The sequence below is a fragment of the Loxodonta africana genome, chromosome 21, assembly GCF_030014295.1.
Source record: "Loxodonta africana isolate mLoxAfr1 chromosome 21, mLoxAfr1.hap2, whole genome shotgun sequence".
Taxonomy (NCBI): Eukaryota; Metazoa; Chordata; class Mammalia; order Proboscidea; family Elephantidae; genus Loxodonta; species Loxodonta africana.
This window is the reverse complement of record NC_087362.1, coordinates 49,498,966-49,517,211: the sequence shown is the minus strand read 5'-3', so window position 1 is coordinate 49,517,211 and position 18,246 is coordinate 49,498,966. Positions and strand designations below refer to the sequence as shown.

The following is an 18,246-nucleotide window of genomic DNA, read 5'->3' as shown; positions in this document are numbered from 1 at the left end:
AATGTGGCAGTCTGCTTTCGTAAAGATTCTTGTTGTTGTTAGGTGTCATTGAGTCAGTTCCTACTCACAGTGACCCCGTGTACAACAGAAGGAAACACTGCGCATTCCTGTGCCATCCTCACAGTTGTTGCTATGTTTAAGTCCATTGTTGCACCCACTGTGTCAGTTCCTCTGGTTGAGGGTCTTCCTCTTTTTCACTGACCCTCTACTTTACCAAACATGATGTTCTTCTCCAGGGACTGATCCCTCCTGATAACATGTCCAAAGTATTTGAGATGAAATCTTGCCATCCTCACTTCCATCCTTTCTGGTTGTACTTCTTCCGAGACAAATTTGTTCATTCTTTTGGCAGTCCATGGTATATACAGCCTTGGGAATCCTGTGGGTGCAGTTCTGCTTTGTCCTGTAGGGTTGCCATGAGTTGGAATTAACTCAATGGCAAGGGGTTATTGTCAGCTAAAGTCCACACTTTATTCAGATTTCTTTAATTTTCATCTAATGTCCTTTTTCTGTTCCAGGATCCCACATAGGAAACCACATTACATTTAGTCATCGTATCTTTTTAGGCTCTCCTTGGCTGCGGCAGTTTCTCAGACTTTCCTTGTTTTTGATGACCTTGATGGTTTTGAGGAGTACTGGTCAAATGTTTTGTAGAATGGAATTTTTTTAATGTTTTTCTCTCCATAATTAGACTAAGATTATGGGTTTTTAGGACGAAGACCACAGAGGCAAAGTGCCATTTTCATCACATCATATCAAGGGTACATACAATCAACATGACCTACCGCAGTTGACGTTAACCTCATCATCTGGCTGAAGTAGTGTTGGTCAGGTTTCTCTACTGTAAAGTTATTCTTTTTTTCTGTTTTCATACTGTACTCAGGAAGAAATCACTATAAGCAGCCCACACTTAAGGAGTAAAGAGTTATGTTCTGCCTCCTTAAGGAAAGAGTGGCTACGTACATTATTTGGAATTCTGCATGGGAGATTTGTCCCATTTAATTATTTATTCAGTAATTATTTATATCAGCATGAGCACCTGTATATTTATTTTATACTTTGGGCTGTAATCCAGTACCGCTTTGTTTTGTTGCTCATATTGTTCCAGCATTGGCCGTTGCAGGTCTTTTAGTAGGCTCCTTTGATATATCTTGATTGTGTGTGTGTGTGTAACACTTGCTTCCAGGCATTACAAAATGGTACAGGCTCATAGTGTATATTTCCAGAATTACTTTTTTTTTTTCATTGAGGTATAATTCACATACTGTAAAATTCACCGTTTTAATATGTACAATTCAATAGTTTTTAGTATATTCACAGAGTTGAGTATCTAGTTAGAGTACGTTCTCATCATCCCAAAAGAAGCCCTTATTCATTAGCCGTCACTCCCCATTCTTTCCTCCCCTCAGCCCCTGGCAACCACTAATCTACTTTCTGTCTCTATGGATTGGCCTGTACTAAACATTTCATATACGCGGTGTGGCCTTTTGTGCCTGATTTCTTTCATTTAACATATTGTTTTCAAGATTCATCCATACTGTAGCACGTATAAGCACTGAATTCTTTTTCATGGCTAAATAATATTTCTCTGTTTGCCTATACCACTCATTAGTTGGTGGACATTTGGGTTGTTTCTACTTTTTGGCTATTATGAATAACAGACTCACTTTTTACAAAATAAATTTCATCATTTGAGCTATTTCGGATCTAGATTTCTGTTACATACAACTGAAATTATCCTAAGGATATAATCTTGAACTAAGAAACTTTTACCTGGAGCACATAATGTTAGATGTTTATATATATTGGGAAAGTGTGGTGGGGCTGTCTTGCTCTGTTAGAACTGGTAACTTATTCTATTGAGCGTATATTTTTTGCCAGGCAGTAGTAGCAATGCCAGTATGATAAGTGAAAGGAGTGATGTAGGAGTAAAAGAACTCCATCTGTGGTGCCCATGAGTCCCCGTATTTGAAAGAATTATTTAAGAGTGTATCTCAAAAAAGTCCCTAACATTCTGTGAAGAAATGAAAATCTAGACAAGGAGAAGAGCTCTAGTCTCTATCCAGCAGTGGCAGACAAAAGCTGTGCCCAACATTCCCTGGGGCTGGCCACTGTCCTTCCCTTTCATGATCTTTTTTCATTCTTGAAATAGAAGTGATAGGGGAAATGGGTTAATTCTTTTGAAAATTTCCTCTTTCAACTAGGAAACATACTCTTTAAAGTCAAGTATCCTGGTATCCTTTGGCATTAATTAAAAGGGTTTTGGTTATGTGATTTAAAATATATTCTCGCTTTAAAGAAATGGGTTCTGTTGAAGTTGTTTACATCTACCAAGATTATTCTTTCCATGTCTTTCGTGGCCTTGATATTTTTTTTCTTTTATTGTACTTTAGATGAAGGTTTACAGAACAAACTATTTTCTCATCAAACAGTTAGTGCACACATTGTTCTGTGACACTGGCTAACAACCCCAGGACGTGTCAACACTCTCCTTTCTTAACCCTGGGTTCCCTATTACCAGCTTTCTTGTTCCCTTCTGCCTTCCAGTCCCCGCCCTAGGGCTGGTGTACCACTTTAGTCTTGTTTTGTTCTATGGGCCTTCAGTTTTTGGCTGAAGGGTGAACCTCAAGAGTGACCTCATTACTGAGCGGAAAGAGTATCTGGGGGCCATACTCTCAGGGTTTCTCCAGTCTCCCTGGCCAGCAAGTGTGGTCTTTCTTTTTGAGTTAGAATTTTGTTTTGCATTTCTCTCCAGCTCTGTCTGGGTCTATCTGTTGTGATCCCTGACAGAACAGTCAGTGGTCGTAGGCGGGCACCATCTAGTTGTACTGGTGGAGGCCATGGTAGATGCGGTCCAGTAGTTCTTTGGACTGATCTTTCATTTGAATCTTTAGTTGTCTTCATTCTTCCTTGCTCCCAAAGGGGTGAGACCAGTGGAGTATCCTAGATGGCTGTTCACAGGCTTTTAAGACCTCAGATGCTACTCACCAAAGTAGAATGTAGAACATTTTCTTTATAAACTATGTTATGCAAGTTGAGCTAGATGTTCCCCGAGACTGCGGTCCCCACAACCCTCAGCCCAGCAATACGGCCTCTCAGGGAGTTTGGAGGAAACCCTGGTGGCGTAGTGGTTAAGTGCTACGGCTGCTAACCAAAGGGTCGGCAGTTCAAATCCGCCAGGTGCTCCTTGGAAACTCTGTGGGACAGTTCTACTCTGTCCTGTAGGGTCGCTATGAGTCAGAATCGACTCGACGGCACTGGGTTTGGTTTGGTTTTGGTATGAAGCTACCATGACCTTGCCTTGTACAAGTCGTGCTGGCTTCCCCAGTATTGTGTACTGTCTTAGCCTTCATCAAAGTTACCACTTGTCTATTTAGTGTTTTTCTCTTCCCACCCCTCCCCTCCCTGGTGACCATCAAAGATTGTTTCTTTTTGTTTGTAAACCTTTTCATGAATTTTTATGGTAGTGGTTTCCTACAGTATTTGCCCTTTTGTGATTGACTTATTTCACTCAGCATAATGCCCTCCAGATTCACCCATGTTATGAGATGCTTCACAGATTCCTCATTGTTCTTTATCGTTTTGTTGCATAATAAATACTCCATTGTGTATATGTACTACAGTTTGTTTATCCATTCATCTGTTGATGGGCATCTAGGTTGTTTCTGTCTTTTTGGTATTGTAAACAACGCTGCAGTGAACATGGGTATGCGTATGTCTATTCATGTGACAACTCTTATTTGTCTAGGATACATTCCTAGGAGTGGGATTGTTGGATCATATGGTATTTGTATCTCTAGCTTTCTAATGAAGCGCCATGTCATTTTCCAAAATGGTTGTATCATTTTGCATTCCCACCAGCAGTGTATAAGAGTTCTGATCTTCCCGCAGCCACTCCAACATTTGTTATTTTCTGTTTCGTTGAGTTGTGTCAGTAATGCCAGGGTGAGATGGTATCTTATTGTAGTTTTGATTTGCATGTCTCTAATGGCTGAACATTTCCTCATGTGTCTGTTGGCCACTTGAATATCTTCTTTGGTGAAGTGTCTGTTCATTTTCTTTGCCCATTTTTTAATTGGATTATTTGTCTTTTTGTCGTAGAGGTGTTGGATCTTGTAGATTTTAGAAATTAGACCTTTGTCTGATTTATAATAGCTAATTTTTTTTTTCCCAGTCTGTAGCTTCTTTTTTTACTTTTTCAGTGAAGTTTTTTGATAAGCATAAGTGTTTAATTTTTAGAAGATCCCGTTTATGTAGCTTATCCTCTGGAGCTTATATGTTGTTGGTTGTGGTTTGTATCATGTTAATGCCGTGCGTTAGGGCCTCTAGCATTGATACTGTTTTTTTCTTCTATGATCTTCATAGTTTTTGGCTTTATATTTAGGTCTTTGATCCATTTTGAGTTAGTTTTTGTATATGGTGTGAGGCTGGGTCCTGTTTCATTTTTTTTTGCAGATGGGCATCCAGTTTTGCCAGGACCATTTGTTTAAAAAATTGTCTTTTCCCCCATTTAATGGACTTTGGGCCCTTGTCGAAGATCAGGTGACAATAGGTGGATGGATTTACATCTGGGTTCTTGAGTCTGTTCCATTGGCATGACCTTGACGTTTTTGATGAGTACTGGACTTTTTTTTTGTAGAATGTCTCTCAGTTTGGGTTGGGGTGAACTTGTTAGGGTTTGAAGTCCCAGAGTGACACAAACAGTTAAGCACTCGGCTGCTAACCTAATGGTCGAAGGTCCCAGTTTCCTTGGAAAAAAAGGCCTGGCAATCTACTTCTGAAAAATCAGCCATTAAAAACTCTAGGGAAAGTCAGGAGGAGACAGGAAAGCTGGTAATAGGGATCCCCAAGGTCGAGAAGGGGAGAGTGTTGGACAAGTCATGGGGTTGGTAACCAATGTCACAAAACAATATGTGTACTAATTGTTTAATGAGAAACTAGTTTGTTCTGTAAACCTTCATCTAAAGTACAATAATAGGAAAAAAGAAAACCCTACAGAGGACAGTTCTACTTTGACATACATGGGGTCATGAGTTGGAATCGACTCCACAGCAACTGATTCATCACCACCCCTCAGCTCTGGCAACCACTGATCTATTCTCCATACCTATAATTTTGTCTTTGAGAATGTCATATATATGGGAATGGCTTCTTTCAGTAGGCATAATGCCTTTGAAGTTTATGTAAGTTGTTGCATTATCAGTAGTTCGTTCCTTTTTGGTACTGAGCAGTATTCCATTGTATGAATGTACGAGTTTATCCATTCACTTGTTGAAGAATATTTGGGTTGTTTCCATTTGGGGGCAATTATAAATAGAATGCTATAAACGTCTGCAGGTTTTTGTGTGAATATGAGTTTTATTTTCTCAAAGGTAATTACCTGGGTATTTGATGCTAGATCATATGTAAGTTTATGTTTTATAAGAAACTGCTAAACTTTTTCAGAGTGGCCATCCTATTTTATATTCTCACCAGCAATGCACGAATGGGCCTATTACCCCACAATCATGCCTACACAATGTGTTGACACACTTTTTCAGTTTTGCCAGCTTGATAAGCAGTAAGTGTTTATTTCAATTTCTCAAATCATGAGTGATTTTGATATTTTTCTTATTGGTGGAAAGGTATTTTTTCATCTTCGTGTGTATGTGTGTGTGAATTTTCAAGTTTTTTTTTTTTTTGAAACCCTGGTGACATAGTGGTTAAGTGCTACGACTGCTAACCAAAAGGGCAACAGTTCAGACCTGCCAGGTGCTCCTTGGAAACCCTATGAAGCAGTTCTACTCTCTCCTGTAGGGTCGAATCGACCCGACAGCAATGGGTTTGGTTTTTTCCTTTTTTTTATCAGGTCTTTGGTCCTTTGTCCCTCAATTTTTAAGAGTTCTGTATATATTAAGGATATTAGTCTTTAATCTGGGATGTATGTGGCTGTCTTAGTTACCTAGTACTGCTGTAACAGGAATACCACAAGTGATTGGCTTTAACAAAGAGAAATTTATTCTCTTAAACAGTTTAGGAGGCTAGAAGTTCGAATTCAGAGTGCCAGCTCTAGGGGAAAGCTTTCTCTCTGTCTTTGCTCTGGGGGAAGGTCCTTGTCTCCTTTCAACATCTCTGGGCTCAGCATTCCTTGAGATCTCCATGTGTCTTGGCATCCGTCTTCCCCTGGGTCTAGGAGGTTCTCGGTGCAGGGACCCCCAGTCCAAAGGACATGCTCTGCTCCCAGCTCTTCTTTCTCTGTGGTAGCAAGCCTCTTTCTTGACAAGATAACAAGAGTTACCTCTTGTAAAATGAAAGGTATGCCTCAAGTAAGGTTGTGACTTTTTATACATAACTTCTTGTGAGGTTGTGGCTCAAGATACACCCCACACTGACCCAGCCTCTTTAACATATAAACCCAAAACCCACTGCCGCTGAGTTGATTCTGACTCATAGCAACCCAGTAGGGTTTCCCAGGCTGTAAATCTCTATGGAAGCTAATTGCCACATACTTCTCCAGCTGAGCTGCTGGTGGCTTTGAACCGCCAGCCTTTCATTTAGCAGCCGATTGTTTTCATTAACATATAGAGGTTAGGGTTTATAACACATCACAAAATGGAGGATAATTACATCAGATCAGATCACAAGATGGAGAACAACGACACAATACTGGGACTCATGGCCTAGTGAAGTTGACACACATGTTTGGGGGACACAATTCAATCCATGACAGTGGCAAATGTTTTCTGCTAGCTTGTCATTTTTCTTGTGAGTTTGTTTTTTGCCACACGGTTTTTTTATTTTTATGTAGTCAAATTTATTAGTTTTTTTTTTTTCCTTTATTACCTCTGGATTTTGAGTAATACAGTGCCTTTCCCTCTGCCATAGTTAAAGAGGAATTCAGTTATGCTTTCAATTAGTACTTATATTCTTTTAACTTTTAGGTCCGTAATCCATTTGAGTTCACTCCTATATATGGTGTGAGATAGGAATCCACAGAGATTTACAGCCTGGGAAACCCTATTGGGTTGCTATGAGTCAGAATCAACTCAGCAGCAGTGGGTTTTGGGTTTATATGTTAAAGAGGCTGGGTCAGTGTGGGGTGTATCTTGAGCCACAACCTCACAAGAAGTTATGTATAAAAAGTCACAACCTTACTTGAGGCATACCTTTCATTTTACAAGAGGTAAAATACCTACATGGCTGTCCCAGCACCATTTATTAAAAAATCCACCTTTACCCCAGTGGTTTGAGATGCCACCATTTCTTTTTTAATAATTTTTGTTGTGCGTTAAGTGAAACTTTACAAATCAAGTTAGTCTCTCACATAAAAACTTATATACACCTTGCTACATACTCCCAATTAGTCTCAGCCTGATGAGACAGCCCGCTCTCTCCCTCCACTCACTCTTTTTGTGTCCATTTTTCCAGCTTCTTACCCCCTCTATCCTATCGTCTCCCCTCCAGGCAGGAGATGCCAACATAGTCTCAAGCGTCCACCTGATCCAAGAAGCTCACTCCTCACCAGCATCCCTCTCCAACCCATTGTCCAGTCCAATCCATGTCTAAAGAGTTGGTTTTGGGAATGGTTCCTGTCCTGGGCCAACAGAAGGTCTGGGGGCCATGACCACTGGGGTCCTTCCAGTCTCAGTCAGACTTTCAGTCTGGTCTTTTTATGAGAATTTGGGGTCTTCATCCCACTGCTGTCCTGCTCCCTCAGGGACCCTCTGTTGTGTTCCCTGTCAGGGCAGTCATTGGTTGTAGCTGGGCACCATGTAGTTCTTCTGGTCTCAGGATGATGTAGTCCTTGGTTCATGTGGCTCTTTCTGTCTCTTGGGCTTGTAATTACCTTGTGTCCTTGGTGTTCTTCATTCTCCTTTGATCCAGGTGGGTTAAGACCAATGATGCATCTTAGATGGCAGCTTGCTAGCGCCACTCTTCAAAGTGGGGTGCAGAATGTTTTCTTAATAGATTTTATTATGCCAGTTGACTTAGATGTCCCCTGAAATCATGGTCCCCAAACGCCTGCCCCTGTTACACTGGCCTTCGAAGCATTCAGATTATTCCACAAACTTCTTTGCTTTTGGTTTAGTTCAGTTGTGCTGACCTCCCCTGTATTGTGCGTTGTCTTTCCCTTCACCTAAAGTAGTCTTATCTACCATCTAATTAGTGAATACCCCTCTCCCACCCTCCCTCCCTCCCTCCTCTCATAACCAGAAAAGAATGTTTTCTTCTTAGTTTAAACTATTTCTCAAGTTCTTATAGTAGTGGTCTTATACAATATTTGTCCTTTTGCAACTGACTAATTTCACTCAGCATAATGCCTTCCAGGTTCCTCCATGTTATGAAATGTTTCACAGATTCCTCACTGTTCCTTATCGATGTGTACTATTCGTTGTGTGAATATACCATAATTTATTTATCCATTCATCTGTTGATGGGCACCTTGGTTGCTTCCATCTTTTTGCTATTGTTAACAGTGCTGCAGTAAACATGGATGTGCGTATATCTGTTGGTGTAAAGGCTCTTATTTCTCTAGGATGTATTCCAAGGAGTGGGATTGCTGGATCATAGGGTAGTTCTAGCGACAAATTGATTTCCAAAGTGGTTGTACCATTTGACAATCCCACCAGCAGTGTATAAGTGTTCCAGTCTCTCCATAGCCTCCCAACATTTCTTATTTTGTGTTTTATAGATTAATGCCAGCCTTGTTGGAGTGAGATGAAATCTCATTTTAGTTTTGATCTGCGTTTCTCTGATGGCTAATTATTGTGAACATTTCCTCATATATCTGTTAGCTACCTGAATGTCTTCTTTAGTGAAGTATCTATTCATATCTTTTGCCCATTTTTTAATAGGGTTATTTGTCTTTTTGTTGTTGTTTTTCAGTATCATGTAGATTTTAGAGATCAGGCGCTGATCAGAAATGTCATAGCTAAAAACTTTTTCCCAGTCTGTAGGTAGTCTTTTTACTCTTTTGGTGAAGTCTTTGGATGAGCATAGGTGTTTGATTTTTAGGAGCTCCCAGTTATCTAGTTTTTCTTCTGCATTCTTAATAATGCTTTGTGTACTGTTTATGCCACGTGTTAGGGCTCCTAACGTTGTCCCTATTTTTTCTTCCATGATCTTTATCATTTTAGATTTTAGATTTAGGTCTTTGATCCATTTTGAGCTCGTTTTTGTGCATGGAGTGAGGTATGGGTCTTGTTTCATTTTTCTGCAGATGGCTGTCCAGTTATGCCAGCACCATTTGTTAAAAAGACTGTCTTTTCCCCATTTAACTGTTTTGGGGCCTTTGTCAAATATCAACTGCTCATATGTGGATGGATTTATGTCTAGACTCTCAATTCTGTTCCGTTGGCCTATGTATCTGTTGTTGTACCAGTACCAGGCTGTTTTGACTACTGTGGTGGTATAATAGGTTCTAAAATCAGGTAAAGTAAGGCCTCCCACTTTGTTCTTCTTTTTCAGTAATACCTTATTTATCCAGGGCCTCTTTCCCTTCCAAATGAAGTTGGTGATTTGTTTCTCCATCTCATTAAAGAATGTCCTTGGGATTTGGATCGGAATTGCATTAAATGTATAGGTCACTTTTGGTAGAATAGACATTTATAATGTTAAGTCTTCCCATCCCTGAGCAAGGTATGTTCTTCTACTTTTGTAAGTCTCTTTTGGTTTCTTGCAGAAGTGTACTGTATGTAGTTTTCTTTGTATAAATGTTTTATATCTCTGGTAAGATTTATTCGTAAGTATTTTATCTTCTTGGGGGCTACTGTAAATGGCATTGATATGGTGATTTCCTCTTCGATGTTCTTTTTGTTGGTGTAGAGGAATCCAACTGATTTTTCTATGTTTATCTTGTATCCCGATACTCTGCTGAACTCTTCTATTAGTTTCAGTAGTATTCTTGAGGATTCCTTAGGCTTTTATGTGTATAAGATCATGTCATCTGCAAATAGAGATACTTTTACTTCTTCCTTGCCAATCTGGATGCCCTTTATTTCTTTATCTAACGTAATTGCTCTGGCTAGGACCTCCAAGACAATGTCGAATTTAAGAGCGGTGATAAAAGGGCATCCTTGTCTGGTTCCCAGTCTCAATGGGAATGCTTTCAGGCTCTCTCCATGTAGGGTGATGTTGGCTGTTGGCTTTGTATAAATGCCCTTTATTTATTTTTTCAAATAATTTTTATTGAGCTTTAAGTGAACGTTTACAGATCAAGTCAGTCTGTCACATATAAGCTTATATACACCTTACTCCATACTCACACTTACTCTCCCCGTAATGAGTCCGCCCTTCCAGTCTCTCCTTTCTTGACAATTTTGCCAGTTTCTAACCCTCTTTACCCTCCCATCTCCCCTCCAGACAGGAGATGCCAACACAGTCTCAAGTGTCCACCTGATACAAGTAGCTCACTCTTCATCAGCATCTCTCTCCTACCCATTGTCCAGTCCGTTCCATGTCTGATGAGTCTTCTTCGGGAATGGTTCCTGTCCTGGGCCAACAGAAGGTTTGGGGACCATGACCACCGGGATTCCTCTAGTCTCAGTCAGACCATTAAGTATGGTCTTTTTATGAGAATTTGGGGTCTGCATCCCACTGATCTCCTGCTCCCTCAGGGGTTCTCTGTTGTGCTCCCTGTCAGGGTAGTCATCGGTTGTGGCCGGGCACCATCTAGTTCTTCTGGTCTAAGGATGATGTAAGTCTCTGGTTCGTGCGGCCCTTTCTGTCTCTTGGGCTCATAGTTATCGTGTGACCTTGGTGTTCTTCATTCTCCTTTGATCCAGGTGGGTTGAGACCAATTGATGCATCTTAGATGGCCGCTTGTTAGCACTTGAGACCCCAGACGCCACATTTCAAAGTGGGATGCAGAATGTTTTCATAATAGAATTATTTTGCCAATTGACTTAGAAGTCCCCTTAAGCCATAGTCCCCAAACCCCGCCCTTGCCCCGCTGACCTTTGAAGCATTCAGTTTATCCCGGAAACTTCTTTGCTTTTGGTCCAGTCCAATTGAGCGGACCTTCCATGTATTGAGTATTGTCCTTCCCTTCACCTGAAGTAGTTCTTATCTACTAACTAGTCGGTAAATAACCCTCTCCCACCCTCCCTCCCTCCCCCCTCGTAACCACAAAAGTATGTGTTCTTCTCAGTTTATACTGTTTCTCAAGATCTTATAATAGTGGTCTTATACAATATTTGTCCTTTTGCCTCTGACTAATTTTGCTCAGCATAATGCCTTCCAGGTTCCTCCATGTTATGAAATGTTTAACAGATTCGTCACTGTTCTTTATTGATGCGTGGTATTCCATTGTGTGAATATACCACAATTTATTTAACCATTCGTCCGTTGATGGACACCTTGGTTGCTTCCAGCTTTTTGCTGTTATAAACAGAGCTGCAGTAATCATGGGTGTGCACGTATCTGTTCTTGTGAAGGCTCTTATTTTTCTAGGGTATATTCTGAGGAGTGGGATTTCTGGGTTGTATGGTAGTTCTATTTCTAACTTTTTAAGAAAACCCCAGATAGATTTCCAAAGTGGTTGTACCATTTGACATTCCCACCAGCAGTGTATAAGAGTTCCAATCTCTCCGCGGCCTCTCCAACATTTATTATTTTGTGTTTTTTGGATTAATGCCAGCCTTGTTGGAGTGAGATGGAATCTCATCATGGTTTTAATTTGCATTTCTCTAATTAAATGCCCTTTATTACGTTGAGGAATTTTCCTTCTATTCCTATATTGCTAAGAGTTTTTATCATGAATGGGTATTAAACTTTGTCAAATGCCTTTTCTGCATTATTTGATAAACTCATGTGATTCTTGTCTTTTGTTTTATTTATGTGGTGGATTACATTAATTGTTTTTTCTAATGTTGAACCATCTCTGCGTACCTGGTATGAATCCCACTTGGTCATGGTGAATTATTTTTTTTGATATGTTGTTGAATTCTTTTGGCTAGAATTTTGTTGAGGATTTTTGCATCTGCGTTCGTGAGGGATACCAAACCAAACCCAGTGCTGTCGAGTCGATTCCGACACATAGCGACCCTATAGGACGGAGTAGAACTGCCCCATAGAGTTTCCAAGGAGCGCCTGGTGGATTTGAACTGCTGACCCTTTGGTTAGCAACCGTAGCATTTAACCACTACTCCACCAGGGTTTCCTATGAGGGATATAGGTCTATAATTTTCTTGTGGTGTCTTTACCTGGTTTTGGTATCAGGGATATGGTGGCTTCATAGAATGAGTTTGGGAGTATTCTGTCCTTTTCTATGCTCTGAAATACCTTTAGTAGTAGTGGTGTTAACTCTTCTCTGAAAGCTTACTAGAACTTTGCAGTGAAGCCATCCTGACCAGGGCTTTTTTTTCTTGGGAGTTTTTTGATTACCTTTTCAATCTCTCCGTATGTTATGGGTCTATTTAGTTGTTCTGCCTCTGTTTGTGTTAGTTTAGGTAGGTATTGTGTTTCTAGGAATTCATCCATTTCTTCTAGGTTTTCAAATTTGTTAGAGTACAATTTTTCATAGTAATCTGATATGATTCTTTTAATTTTGGTTGGGTCTGTTGTAATATCGCCCGTCTCATTTTTTATTCAGGGTGTTTGCATCCTCTCTTGTTTTTCTTTTGTCAGTTTGGCCAGTGGTTTGTCAATTTTGTTGATTTTTTTAAGAAAACCAGCTTTTGGTCTTATTAATTCTTTCAGTTGTTTTTGTTTTCTATTTCATTTAGTTCAGCTGTAATTTTTATTATTTGTTTTCGTCTGGTGCCTGTGGATTTCTTTTGTTGTCTCTTTCTATTTGTTCAAGTTGTGGGGATAATTCTTTGATTTTGGCACTTCTTTTTGGATGTGTGCATTTATTGATATAAATTGGCCTCTGAGCACCGCTTTTGCTGTGTCCCAAAGGAAGTGTTTTCATTCTCATTGGATTCTCTGAATTTCTTTATTCCATCCTTAATGTCTTCTATAATCCTGTCTTCTTTGAACAGGGTATTGTTCAGTTGCCAAGGGTTTGATTTGTTTCCCCTCTTTTCCTGTTATTGATTTCCACTTTTATGGCCTTATGGTCAGAGAAGATGCTTTGTAATATTTCAGTGTTTTGGATTCTGCTGTGGCTTGCTTTATGCCCTAATATGTGGTCTATTCTAGAGAATGTTCCATGTGCACTAGAACAGAAAGTCTACTTGGTTGCTGTTGGGTGGAGTGTTCTGTATATGTCTATGAGGTCAAGTTGGTTGATGTGGCATTTAGATCTTCCGTGTCTTTATTGAGCTGCTTTCTGGATGTCCTGTCCTTCACCAAAAGTGGTGTATTGAAGTCTCCTACTATTATTGTGGAGCTGTCTATCTCACTTTTCAATGCTGATAGAGTTTGTTTTATGTATCTTGCAGCCTTGTCTTTAGGTGCATAAATATTTAATATGGTTATATTTTCTTGGTGTATTGTCCCTTTAATCATTATATAGTATCCTTATCCTTTCTGATGGATTTAACTTTAAAATCTATTTTATCAGAAATTAATATTGCCACTCCTGCTCTTTTTTGATTGTTGTTTGCTTGATATATTTTTTTCCATCCTGTGAGTTTTAGTTTGTGTCTCTAAGTCTAAGGTGTGTCACTTATAGGCAGCATATAGACGGATCTTGTTTTTTAATCCATTCTGCCGCTGTCTCTTTATTGGTGCATTTAGTCCATTTACATTCAGGGTAATTACGGATAGGTATGAATTTAGTGCTATCATTTTGAAGTCTTCTTTTGTGTGTTGAGAGTTTCTTTTTCCCACTTGGTTTTATGTGCTGAGTAGATTTTCTTTATATATTGTCCTTTACTCATATTTGTTGTTGTTGATTTTGTTTCTGCTGAGTCTGTATTTTTCCCTTGTATTTTATTTTGACGAGTAGGATAGTTTGTCTCCTTTGTGGTTACCTTATTATTTACCCATATTTTTCTAAATTTATAACTAACTTTTATTTCTTTTTATCGCCGTATCTTCCTCTCCATATGGAAGGTGTATGATTACATTTCTTAGTCCCTCTTTATTATTTTAATGTTGTCTTCTTTTATATAATAACATTGCTGTTACCCTGTGTTGGGCTTTTTTTTTTTTTTTTTTTTTTAATCTTTGTTCTTTTGGATTTCCTTGTCTGGGTTGACTTCTGGTTGCTCTGCCCAGTGTTCTAGTCTTGGGTTGATACCTGATATTGTTGATTTTCTAACCAAAGAACTCCCTTTAGTGTTTCTTGTAGTTTTGGTTTGGTTTTTATGAATTCCCTAAATTTCTGTTTATCTGGAAATGTCCTAATTTCACCTTCATATTTAAGAGACAGTTTTGATGGATATATGATTCTTGGCAGGCAGTTTTTTTCCTTCAGTTTTTTAAATATGTCATCCCATTGCCTTCTTGCCTGCATGGTTTCTGCCGAGTAGCCCGAGCTTATTCTTACTGGCTCTCCTTTGTTGGTGACTTTCCATTTATCTCTCGCTACTCTTATAATTCTCTCTTTATCTTTGGTTTTGGCAAGTTTGATTATATGTCTTGGTGACTTTCTTTTCAGATCTACCTTATGTGGAGCTCGATGAGCATCTTGGATTGATACCCTCTCATCTTTCACAATATCAGGAAAGTTTTCTGCCAATAAATCTTGAACAATTTTCTCTGTATTTTCCGTTATCCCTCCCTGTTCTGGTACTCCAATCACTCATAGGTTATTTCTCTTGATAGAGTCCCACATGATTCTCAAGGTTTCTTCATTTTTTTTAATTCTTTTATCTGATTTTTCTTCAAATATATTAGTGCCAAGTGATTTATCTTCGAGTTCAGAAATTCTAGCTTCTGCTTGCTCAATTCTGCTCCTCTGACTTCCTATTGAGTTGTCTACTTCTGTAATTTTATTGTTAATCTTTTGAATTCCTGATTGCTGCTTACTAAACTTTTCATTATGTTCCTGAGTAATCTTTATAATTTCAGTTGCTTTATCTGTGTGTTCCTTGGTCTGCATATTGTCTCTTTTCCTTCCTGATGTCTTGAAGGGTTCTGTATATTAAACTTTTGTATTCTGCATCTGGTAATTCCAGGAATGTACTTTCATCTAGAAGATCCCTGGATTTTTTGTTTTGAGAGCCTCTTGAGGTGATCACGATCTGTTTCTTTATGTGAGTTGATATTGACTCTTGTTCCCCAGCCATCAATAAGTTATTGTATTAGTTTATGCTTGCTTACTGTGTCATAGTTTCTTGCTTTGTTTTGTTTTGGTATACCCCTATGGGTTGCTTGAGTGAGCTAGCTTGATTATTTTCACCTTTGGAGCTCTGACATCCTGTTCGCAGATGGCTAGATCTGTTACCAGGTATATCAGTCTAGGAGTCCGTTCAGTTTTTTTGTATGAATTCAGCTCAGATTTTCAGGTAGCTGATCATCAAGTGTGTGGTACAGGCTCTGTCCTACAGTCTTAGAGGGGCAGGGGTGATTGGCGTATATACCAGTATCTGATTGCAGCAGGGGGTCACGCTCTGAAGAAGGCAGGGGGCTGAGAACTGATCCCCATGTGTCTCTGAGGAAAGCGTGTCCCTGTTCCCTAGAGCATGCAGGTGGGTGGGTTCTGCAGACGGACCATGGGCACCCAAAGTTTTTGGTTGCAAGGACTGGAGGATACCAGTTATCTTTGGACCCCTGTCGTGGGTGTCTGGGTGACCCTAGTGGAGCTACCAGTCCTTAGGTCCCTGATGTGGTTAGGTGAGGACCTTGTTTAATAGGCAAAGCAATGTTAAACATCAAACACCCATGTATCCATTGCACAGCTGAAATGGTTGGAGTCTGCCAACAAGGGCCTATTCTCCTGAGATAGGCCCACATAGGTCCATGCAGAAGGGAAAGGTGCTCAAAGTCCACGGATGGTTAATCCCTGGACAGGAGCTGCTTCTGTCCTGAGCTTCCCCAGTTAGTGGAGGTAGCAAATTATCTTTTCACTGAAATGCAAATTTTTTCCTTCCCCAAGTCTGGGAAGATGGCTCTAGGTGCTTAACAGTGCCTATCTCAGTCCCAGGGAATTCAGCCACTGAAGCCGGTTTGTGGGTGGTGGGGCATGTTAAAATATACGCAAGTACTTTTCTTTTGCCGAGACCACCGTTCTTCTCAGGTTCCAAAGGTGTGAGTAGGCTGTGTGGCAGGCTGCTTCTCTCTGACGAAACTGTGGCCAAACGCTAGTACCAGCCCACCTTCACTGCTGCCTCTCCAGGAATGGTGCCTGAGGGCTCTGCGCGATGCAGGTCCGGAAACTCCTCTCCACTTATGAACTGTCTCTTCCTCCCCCTGCCCCTCAGTTCGTTTTCTAAGCTTGCCTTTGAAGCTCAGGACTCCCAGCTTGTAACAAATATACTCATTTCACTTGTTTTTTCGGGTTTTTGTCGTAAAGAGGGCTTGCTTCAAGCGTCTGTCTATTCCGCCATCTTGGCCCCGCCTCTCTGAGATGCCACCTTTATCGATATACGAAATTTCTATGTATACTTAGGTCCTTTTCTGGACTTCCTATTATTCCACTGGTCTTTTGGTTTATTTGTGCACCAGTAACAAATCAACGGCAGTGGGTAGTGGGTTTAACACACCCTTTTAATTATGGAAGCTTCATGTGTATTTTAGTGTCTGTAACAGCTAGCCCTCCTTCTTCTTTGTAGTTTTTTAGTATTTTCTGGCTTTTCTTGCGTGTTTGTTTTTGCAGATGAACTTCAGTGTCAGTTTGTCTAACTTCATAAATTAGCTTGCTTTTTTGAGATTACTTTGCATTTATAAATCAATTTAGAGAGAGCTGTTACCTTTATAATGTTAAGTCATCCTATCCAAGAACAGCAGATATCTTATCATTTTATTCTAGTCAACTTTTTTGTCTCTCAGGAGTATTTTAAAATTTTACTCATGGTGTTGTATGCTTCTCATTGTATTTATTTAATTTTCCTTGTTGCTGTTGTAAATGAGTTTTCTCTACCATTATGTCCTCTGTTTATCTTTTTAATAACAGCTTTATTGAGATACAATTCAGATCCAATGCAGTTCACTCATTTAAGGTGTATTTTTAGTGTTTTTTTGGATATTTACAAAATTGTGTAAACATCGCCACAATCAATTTTAGAAAATTTTCCTCACCTCAAAAAGAAATGCAGTGCCCATTAACAGTCACTTTCCCGTTTCCTCCCATCCTCCTCTTTTTTGTTGTTTGTTTTTAAAAGCTTTTTCCTCCATCTCTTTGTCCCAGGCTCATATGCGTTTTCTTCTTTGGAACTCTGACTTCTACTTTTCCTGATCAATTAAAGTGAAGGAGTGAGAGAGAGATGTATTTTAAAAGGTGTTTCAGTTTATTAGGAAATATTTCAGAGTTAAAAAAGTGTTAAATACAGTATAACATGCCCATCTTAACTTTTAAAAGGGAAGGAAATTAAAATGTATTCTTGCTAAATTTTAGTCATTGTTTTAGGTTGCTTGTCTTCAACTGGTCCTGTGTGTTAGGTGATACACTCTTGCCATTTTTATATAACAGAAAACTGAGGTTAAAGCAGTTTAAATAACCTGTCCAAGTTTGCACAGTTAGGGAATGGCAGAGCCAGGGTTTAAACCTAGGAAGTTTTGTTTTTGCCGTTTTGATGCATGGAAACGCTGAAGTGAATATATTTACTAACCACAGAGCATCTTAAAAGTTCCAGAGTATAGGACTTAAGGCGATTGTTAAATTAAAGGCCTCTGGATAATGACAGCAACACCAGGAGCCTAAAGAGGTGTGCATTATTTTTCAGGGGTACTGGCTTTTGGGTTAATGTAATGAAACAGTGTGACCTGAGAAGAGGCTAAAGGTTTGTGCTTCTCTCTGTTGAATGTACGAACAGTTTTGTCTTTGGCCTCCCAATAATGATCTCCTTGGAAAAAGTGAAGATGTTCAACCAGAACGTTGCACTAGGGCTTAGTACGTTTTATTTCTGCCTCTGCAAAAACAGTAATCAGTTCCCAAAAGTGAAGTTGCAAAATACCCTTATTGCTGCAGTCACTCTCAGTAGGTAATCTGGCAGAGCTTTAGTGTTAAATACTCCAGCATCGGATGAATTTTAAAAGTTCTTCCTTACACAGATCGCTTTAATGATCAATCGTAAGTTAAAGTCCCTGATGGTGTTATTTCTAGTTGAGGTAAAAGGTCATACGAGATCCTGTGGCCTTTGTAACCGGTCTGATATGATCAAAGATATAAATTCTTGATAGCATGACTACTGAGGAGAAGAGTTGTCACTGTTAATC

The 18,246-nt window shown here is 39.6% G+C and overlaps 1 protein-coding gene across 4 annotated transcripts in view; it reads left to right on the top strand.

The window, feature by feature from the left end:
• The window catches only part of NFATC3 (nuclear factor of activated T cells 3), a 100,686-nt gene that overhangs the window by 19,010 nt on the left and 63,430 nt on the right, over positions 1 to 18,246 (top strand). The gene's annotated exons all lie outside the window — the stretch shown is intronic.